We start from the raw sequence: 8,982 nt of genomic DNA, 5'->3' as shown, positions 1-8,982 counted from the left end.
CGGGCCCCTCAGCCAGTTAGGCTCTGTCTGTTACTTATTAGAAAACAAAGGCCTCAGGGCCCAAGATCATGTGTTGTTTTTGCTTCCTATTGTAAGCATAAGAAATGACCACAGGTGGTCCAGGAAGGTGACTCAGTGGTAAGAGTGCTGAGCTTGAATCCCTAGCACCCATGTAAATGCCATGTGTGTCTGTAACCCCTGCACCAAGGAGCAGACTTAGGCAGATCTCAGGACCTCAGTGGCCAACCAGTCTGGACAACTCTATAAGCTCCAGAGCAGTGAGAGTCCCTGCCTCAAAAAATAAGGTTGACAGCAATAATGAAAGACACCTTAATGTCCTTCTGGACTCTGCAGTGTGCTCACAAGTATGTATACATACACAAGTGTGTATACACACACAAGAGGGAAGGCATATATCCCACAGAAAAAGAAAATAAGGAAGGAATGAGGGAAGGAAGGAAGGAAGGAAGGAAGGAAGGAAGGAAGGAAGGAAGAAAATGTCATGACTATGTTAGCTGTGGTGGCTCATGCTTATAATTTCAGCATTTGGAAAACCAAGGCAGGAAGATCACAAGTTCAAGGTCTATTTGGAGTACATAGTACAATTCTGTCTCAAGAGAGGGAAGAGGAGGGAAGGGGAGAGATGGGAGGAGAGGGGAAGGGTGGAGAAGTAGATTTGTTTATGCTCCTCTTCCTCAGTTTTCAAAGCCAGAAATGGCCCAGCATGTCTTTCCCACGTTGCATCTCTGCCCCATCTTCCTGTTGACATGTCCCACCCAGACCACGGAAGTATCTTTGTGTTTGAGAATCGAATGATTAGCGAGTCTTCATCAAGGTGCTTTTTGCCACATACATAATGTCTTCACAGGGTCCAGGGACTCGGGCGTGGCATGCTCGGGGGTCCTACATCCTGAAACCACCTTTCGCAAGGCCCACAGTGTTCACAAGGTCATCTTCTGAAACCTGTATCCAGACACTCGGCCCTGTGCACTTGCCCAATCCACACGCCAATGGCTCCAAGTCAGTGCCATTCATCCATCACTCAATGGAGCAAATTAAATCGCTAATGAATCAGCTCATGCATGCTTCTCACCAAGCCAGCCACACCCTGGAACGAGCAGCAAGAGATCACAGAAAGAGCAGACTTTGAAGATGTCAAGTCCTAGATTTGAGCCCCAGTTCTGCCCTTCACCTTGGGCAAGTTGCTCAACATTTCTCAACCTCCCTTTTCCTCACCAGTGAATGCACACAGGCATGGTTTTCAGCTCACGGGGCTGTGGGGTCCTCATAGGGCTAAATACATAACACACGTCTCGCAGGGCCTAACTACAGGAAATACGAGGCTTGTTTCGGCTGTTAATACTGGCTGCTCATTTCCCAAAAGTGGCATGTGGGGATCACAGCAAAGGGAGATGTGTTTGCGCTTCCTGGGGTGAGAACAATAGATTGTAGAGCAGAATGGATTCTGGATATGTGGCGGGCAAAAGGGCAGGAGCCTGGCTTCCATCATCAAAGGGCAGGAGCCTGGCTTCCATCATCTAAGGGCAGGAGCCTGGTATTTCCCTGGACCTTGAGGTTACATCATCCACAGGAGACACAAACTTGGCATGTCTCTGGTAAAGCTCCATACTTGAGGCTATTTTGTGAATGTTTACAATCAAGTGGGTAAAATGTGGCCTCAGTTTCCTCATCCCTAAGGTGGGAATAATGCTTCTTAACTTTCCAAGGAGATGATAGTCCTGAGCAAAGCAAATTTTTCTGCTGCTCCTAAAGGTAGACGTCACCAGCCCCATTTTACAGATAAAGAAACAGATGCTAAGACTCTGAACCTTACTTCCACAAGCCCACAAGGCTGGTGCAGTGACAATGGCTCTGTGAATTATAAAAACAATGACAGTGGCCCCTTGAGTGAGATGTGTGCCTCTGCCCTGGGCTGTGATACAGACCGAGGGTAATTCTGGCTTCTGCATCACTTACCTGCTTCTTGCTAGGTTCTCATTTGTTACCCAGAATACTTTGTAAAGCCATTCCCACAGCCTTCAAGGCCCTCCCAGACCTTCTCTGACCCTCAGATCTGCTCTGACCCTCTCTGATGCCCAATCCTACCCTGTATTGTTATCCTTTCCCCTCTGGCCATTCCTGGAATGCACCCACGTACCTTGCCCCAAGCACCCTTCCTCCCAGTTCCCTCAGCTGCACATCACAGGGCCCTGCTCCCACTTGCTCCCAATCCCAAGCCTGTTATCACCTTCTCCATCTGTCCTCCTCCAAAGCCACCCTCTACAAAGAGCTCGTGTGAATATTCCACCCCCCCCCCTTTTTTTTTTCCTTTTTTGAGACAGGGTCTCATGTAGCCCAGGCTAGCCTTGAAGTCCCATAAATAGCAGAGGATGATCTTGAACTCCTGATCCTCCCACCTCCACGTCTCATTTGCTGGAAACGTGTGTGTACACCATCACACAGCGTTTACACCTTGCTAGGGCTTTCTGGATGCTAGGCAAACACTCTATCGACTGAGCTACATCCTCAGCTCCGCCCCCAAGCTCGCCCTACCAGTCTCAATCTCTTTATCCTATTGCATTTCTCATCTAAATATATGCACCACCATCTGATCAATGAGGATCTGGTACCTCTTCTTATCACCTCCCCTCCTCCCACCCCTACCCCACCCACCCACCCACCCACCCACCCACCCCTACCCCACCCACCCACCCACCCAGGAAAATGCAAGCCTATTTCCTGCCTTCTTCACTGAGGAGTCCTGGCTGCTGAGAGCAGAGTTGACCCGCAGCAGGTGCTCTCTGCACACTGGCTGCAGAAAGCATAGATTATCTGGCTCCCCTGGGTGCACAGTGGTGCCGTGGGGGAGTTCAGGAGGCACCCAGCTGAGCACAGTGGGGAGGCTGCTGTGGGGCTGAGCTGTTCTGAAGGAGGAACTACAGGGGTTGCAGACAGCTGCCACTGGGCCCCATGGAGGGCACAGCTAGACTCAGACCTTGCCCTTCCTCCTCTGGGAGCAAGCAGACTGCGAACTGAACCCCCCATCCAGAGTAGGAAGAGGCACAGGAGCCAAAGAGACCATTTTCCGGAGCTTGCTGCAGTAGCTAGCTTTATGTAAAAAGATGGATTCTGGGCTTAGAATCTGTCCCCTGTAGAAGCTCAAGACTACAGCAGGAACATCAGAAGGATGTGGCAGAAACCAGAACACACACACACACACACACACACACACACACACACACTCCATGACAAGTAACAGGAGAGCTGAGAATGCAGCTGGTACAGCTCAGAGCAAGCCCTATGAACTGAACCCAATGTCCCCTGGGAAAGAATAACAAAAAATTGAAGTGTTTAGTGACCATTCTATGGCTTGGAAAGACCCTTCAATGTGTATGTAGTGGTTGACTTTAAGAGTAAAAGCTCAGCAGACATCCTCAACCAGCTCAACTCCCAGTGTTTCCCATACCTACTCCACCTACAATATCCAGGACTAGCAGAAAGGCACTTATAACATCACACACACACACACACACAGAGAGAGAGAGAGAGAGAGAGAGAGAGAGAGAGAGGCACAGAGAGACAGACAGAGACAGAGATAAAGACAAAGAGAGACAGAGATACATATCCACAGAGAGAGGAAGAGAGACAGAGAGAGAGACAGAGACAGACAGAGACACAGAGACAAAGACAAAGAGAGAGAAAGACACACACACACACACACACACACACACACACACACATACACAGAGAGAGAGAGACAGAGAAAGAGAGAGAGAGAGAGAGAGAGAGAGAGAGAGAGAGAGAGAGAGGAGTTGGGTATACCCACACATCTCAGAAGCACATACATACTTCCACTACCATACTCAGACGCATTCATACACAAACAACCTGCATCCATTATTTTTCTAATCTCTGACAAAATGCCTGACAGAAATAAATGAAAGGAGGAAAGATTTGTGTTGGCTCACAGTCTCAGAGGGATTTCAATCCATCATAACAGCATAGACACGGCAAAGCAGCTCTGTAGCAGAGACTCTTCACAGGGCAGCCAGGCAGAACCAGAACCAGAGAGACCCTTCAAAGGATAATGACATCCTTCTGCCAGCTGGTCCAACCCACCTTCCAAAACAGTACCGCCAGGTGAGCATCATAATTGAAACACACGCGCCTGTGGAGAACTCCCCACTGAAACCATAGCACATGCTTCAAATAGACACCACATGGTCTCAACCTACACACACAGTCCCAGCTACACACAAATATTCTGACACAGCCACACATTCTCTCTCTCTCTCTCTCTCTCTCTCTCTCTCTCTCTCTCTCTCTCTCTCTCTCTCTCTCTCTCTCACACACACACACACACACACACACACACACTGACACTGACACCCTCTCAAACACACACTTACAAGCAGACTACACACCCACGCTTCTGAAAGTAAGTTAGGAGCCTCCTTCCTGGGTTTCCCAAACACTCGTGAGTCATTTTTGCCTGATTGTGAGACATCTGAGGGAAGGGACTGTCCTGTGATTACTGAAGCATATCAACACAGCCCCAGCCTGTCAGTGTCTTGTGGATTCAACATGAGGTGTCTCCTGCACAGCTGTCCCCTATGCTGAGCTGCATTTAAGCTTTCACGTTCATGCAGGGCAAGAATTGATAGCCTTATTTTACAGAAATGGAAACTGAGGCTGGGAAAGGTAAGTAGTTGTCACGAGGCAACAGAATGAAGGAAGAAAAGCCAGGACTCCCAGATAAGCCTAACTCAACAGCCACGGCCTGCCAGGCACTGGGAGACTAACGAGTATTGGCCAAAGCCAACTCCTAGGTCTCCTTTTGGAGGAAAATTAAGAGCTGAGACCCAGACATCATAGGACTCCAATCTAAAACTTAAAGGAAGAAAATGGGCCAGTGTGATATGACCCTACAAGTCTTCAAAAAGACAAAGGAGTGGATGCCTACCTCTGGGAAACTAGGGAGTGTAAGGCTCCCTCCCTGTTCCCTGCACTCTTACTCATGTGCACAGAGATCACACACACCCAACGAACACACACAGAGACACACTCATGCATGCACCACACACTCATTTCTCACAAGCATAGCGCATACATTCACACATACAGACCAACTACCACGTGCTTGTACATACTCACACTCAACACATGCAAAAGCTGTTATTTCTTTTTTCTTGCCACTATGTCAAAACGCCTGACAGAAACCCCTTCAGGGAAGAGAGATTTAGTGTGGCACACAGATTCAAAAGAATTTCAGCCAAAAGGCCCCTTCAGTACCACCTCAGACAGGAACCAACTGACCATCTACAAGTCTCTTTTCCTGTGGTTCCAGCTTGGGCAGCTGGTGATAAAGTTATAGATTTTGGCATGGGGGTGGGGTGGGGGGGTGGGGGGGTGGTTTAAGAATCCAATCTATTTTATTACATGCTCACAAATGAACCAAGAAAGAACACAGGCCTGATGGTGCAACTCCTGTTTGCCTAGCACTAGACTTCTCACAGGAAGCATTCAGAAGGGTATTTTGTCCCTTTCTTGGCCAGTTCCTCATTGAGAAACTCTCCTCTATTGATGACACTAGGCCATCTCAGCTCCTAAAGTGATGATGAGACTTTTTTTTTTCAATATCCACTTCCAGGTTTGTGTTAACTTCTTCATTCACTTGGAAAAGCAGAAAGAATTTCCAAATACTTACCCAACATCTCTTCTGAGCCCCCGAAGACTGTCCCCCCTCCCCCACAAACACTGTTACTTCCTGGAGCCATGTAGCAGAGAGTTGAATACCTCCACCCCCTCCTCCTCTCCCCGACCCCTCCTTACCCACTCAGTGGGTTTACAAGCCCCTTAAGGTTCCATTGGATATTATGAAACAACACAGGGCAATTCACTAGGATGAGGAAGGAATAGAAGAATGTCACCCCATGGCAATACTGTGTCAACCTCCAGAAGTGAATGGAATAATCCCAATGCCAGGAATTTCCTTCTACCATGGCCTCCCTGGGGACCATAAAAGAAGACACCATCGCCTGTTATGGTGGCCCTGGGAGAGGTCACTCCACCCTATAGCCTATATCTAGTCCAGGCCCTCTGCCTCTTGTTGTTTTCAACGGCAATGAGTCCCAGCTCTGTTCCCTGCTGCTCTCCTCTTACCTTTTCACTGCACTTCCCGGCGGCTCACCACTGTTGTACTCCTATCTTGCCTTGCACCAGCTGAACTGTGTCCTCCCTCCCTCTGCCGGTGTCCACCTTTCCCAGCTGTGAGCTCCTACTCATACTGAGACTCCGCTCCTTCCTAGCATGAGCATCTTCTACAAAGACGGGAGCTCTACTGCGTCCTTGAGGAGCCTCATGCTCCGCTGCCTCCTCTCATCACCTTGAGTGGAAAACAAACATCTATTGACCAGTCCACCTCCCACGTGGTCTGCTCCAGTTCCCATGGTCCAGCACAGGCCCTGGCAAGAGGTAAGAGCCCAGGAAAGCCTTTTCTCAAGCCTAGCTCCACACCTCTCATTTGTTCTCCTCGCCTGAGTGGGCATGTGAATATGCCCAGGCCCCACCCAGAGAGACGGGATGGAGAGGTAAGTTCCCAGTTACTGACTCTGTCAGCCATAGACGTTTAGGGTACTACAGGCACTGGGTTGGAAAATATAGCACTGTGGGACCCGAGAAGAAGCTGGTGGTGGGGATCCCAGCCTGACATAATTTCAGGGAAGTAAATGGCCTTCATGGGATCCAGGGTCCTTGAGTACATATGTCTGATGCCCCACATTCCTTTCACTGGAAATTTATTAGAGAAAAACTTTCCTGAAGGTGGGACTCCATCCCTGGCCCCAGGACAAGTACCTCTGAATGGTACATGTAACTATAAAAGAACAGCAGGGGGTCTGAGCCAATGATCTCTAATTTCATAACAAGTCTATGGAGTTTCTCTTATCCCCATCACAACCACTATATGGATAAAGAAATTAAACAACGTCAGTTGTCCCAAACCACACATCTGAGAAACAAAGGGGCTTCAATGCAAAGCCCCTCCCTCTCTTCGCCAGAAGATTCACACTGCCTACTGGAGGGAGGGAAAATGTCACTAAACAGGAACTAGGAAACCTGCCACATGACCTGGGCCTGATCATCATCATCCTGACCCTTGGTTACTTCATCATTTCCCTCTGAGCCCAAGTTTACTCATGGCTCAAGACAGCTAGCATCACTTCCTCTCCTGAGTTGCTCCCAAGCGCTGCATGTTAGGTCAGTACAAAGCTCATCCACCCTTCCTCTGTGCCTTCCTAGGATCTCTCTTTTAATCCTCGTGCATCAGGCAGTCAGTGCTATCTAACGAGACACCTCAAAACTCACTTGCTTTAAACCAGGAGACAGAAAACATTTTATTAAAGAGACAGTAAAGATGTTGGGCTCTGCCTATCATGAGCAACAATTTACCTCTGCCTATGAAACTCAAAGGCAGCTGGAGACAATATGTAAATAAGTAGGTGCAACTACAGTCTAAGAAAACAAGCTAGCTGTCATGCTCGCGGGCCATAGTTTTTCAGTCACTGCTACAAACACTGAGCATTATTCACGGTCTTGAGTCTATAGCAAACCCCTCTGCTGTTATGGGACAGACTCTGCAGAACATAGTTGAGATATCACATGTATTTGTGCCCACCTGGCCACCTACCCAGCGTCTAAGATTTTATTTGCATAGCTGGTAGCTATCTCGCTATCTTCAAAAGACAGGTTGAGTCTTTCATCATCCAGGTGGTTACCTTGAAACTGCATGTTCTCTGGTTATGATGGAAGCAAGGATAACTGAGGCCATAGCTCCAACCTGTTCCGTTATCATTCTACCACATACGACAAGTGCACATGGTAAAAAAAAAAACACGCCAGATTCAAGAGTTAGAAAGACAGTCTCCACCTCTTGGTGTGAAGAGCCAGAAGTCCCATTGCAGAGGGTGTGGACATATTGCAGTCTACAGGAGTGGCCACTTCTCTCCCATCACACAGAAGTGTATGCTAGTAGGTTTCTCCCTCCTTTTAGGCAGCAAACACTCCGAAGAAGGGCTTCTAAGTCTGACACATTTTTGTATCTCCAGAGTCTACATGAAACTTAGAACAGAGTCCATGGTCCATCTGTCTCCATCACCACCACCTCTATCTTGGTCCAAAGCCCAGTCCGCCCTCATCCACACCACAGCCTTTTGGGTAATCTCTGCAACCACTCTGTCTCCTCGCAACCAGTCTCACCTCAGCTGCCTTTAAAGATCCGAACCCAATGATATGAACTCTTCGCATACGACCCCCAAATTAAAACTCCCTAGTGGGTCTCCACTTCCTGTCATTACATCTTTAACCTCTAATGTGGTGCGCAGGATCTTTTGCCAACTCCCGCCTGCCTTTCCTGTCCTTTCTCCTACATCAACCCCTCTGTACTCTCACCTACTTGGAAGGGCTCTTCTCTCACCCCAGGGCCTTTGCACTGCTGTTCCCACTGTCTGCCCAGCCCTTCCATCTCACTTTGTTTCCAGATCACAGCTCAAGCGTCCCTTTCTTGCAGGAGCCTTTCCTAACTCCCAAGTTGGGGTCAGGTTTTTTGTTTGTTTGTTTTGTTTTGCTTACTGCTCACTCTCCCAAAACCTGACTCATTTCCTTTGACAAGATCTCATTTGTAGCGCTCATTACAATGAACCTGAGATTGCTCTCTATCTTCCCTCACGTGTCCCAAACTCATCTGGACTCAACACTTCATTTGTAAGCCAGCACAGTGGGAACCCCTGGGCAGGCACTCACCGAGGATCAGAATAACCGCGTAAGTGGGAACTTCTATCCATCCCATGTTTGTGGATTCTGACAGGGCTCTAACTGCAAGTCTACAGTGGGGCTCTGGGGCGGGTCACATTCACTGGGCACTGGAGTGGTACTCACAGCTGTAAGGCAAGTAGGTTGCTCAGGCAGGGGTCCCTGAGGGGAGGA

The sequence above is a fragment of the Acomys minous genome, assembly GCF_964271855.1.
Source record: "Acomys minous genome assembly, chromosome: 12".
In the NCBI taxonomy this organism is placed as follows: domain Eukaryota; kingdom Metazoa; phylum Chordata; class Mammalia; order Rodentia; family Muridae; genus Acomys; species Acomys minous.
Note: the sequence above shows the minus strand (reverse complement) of the source record.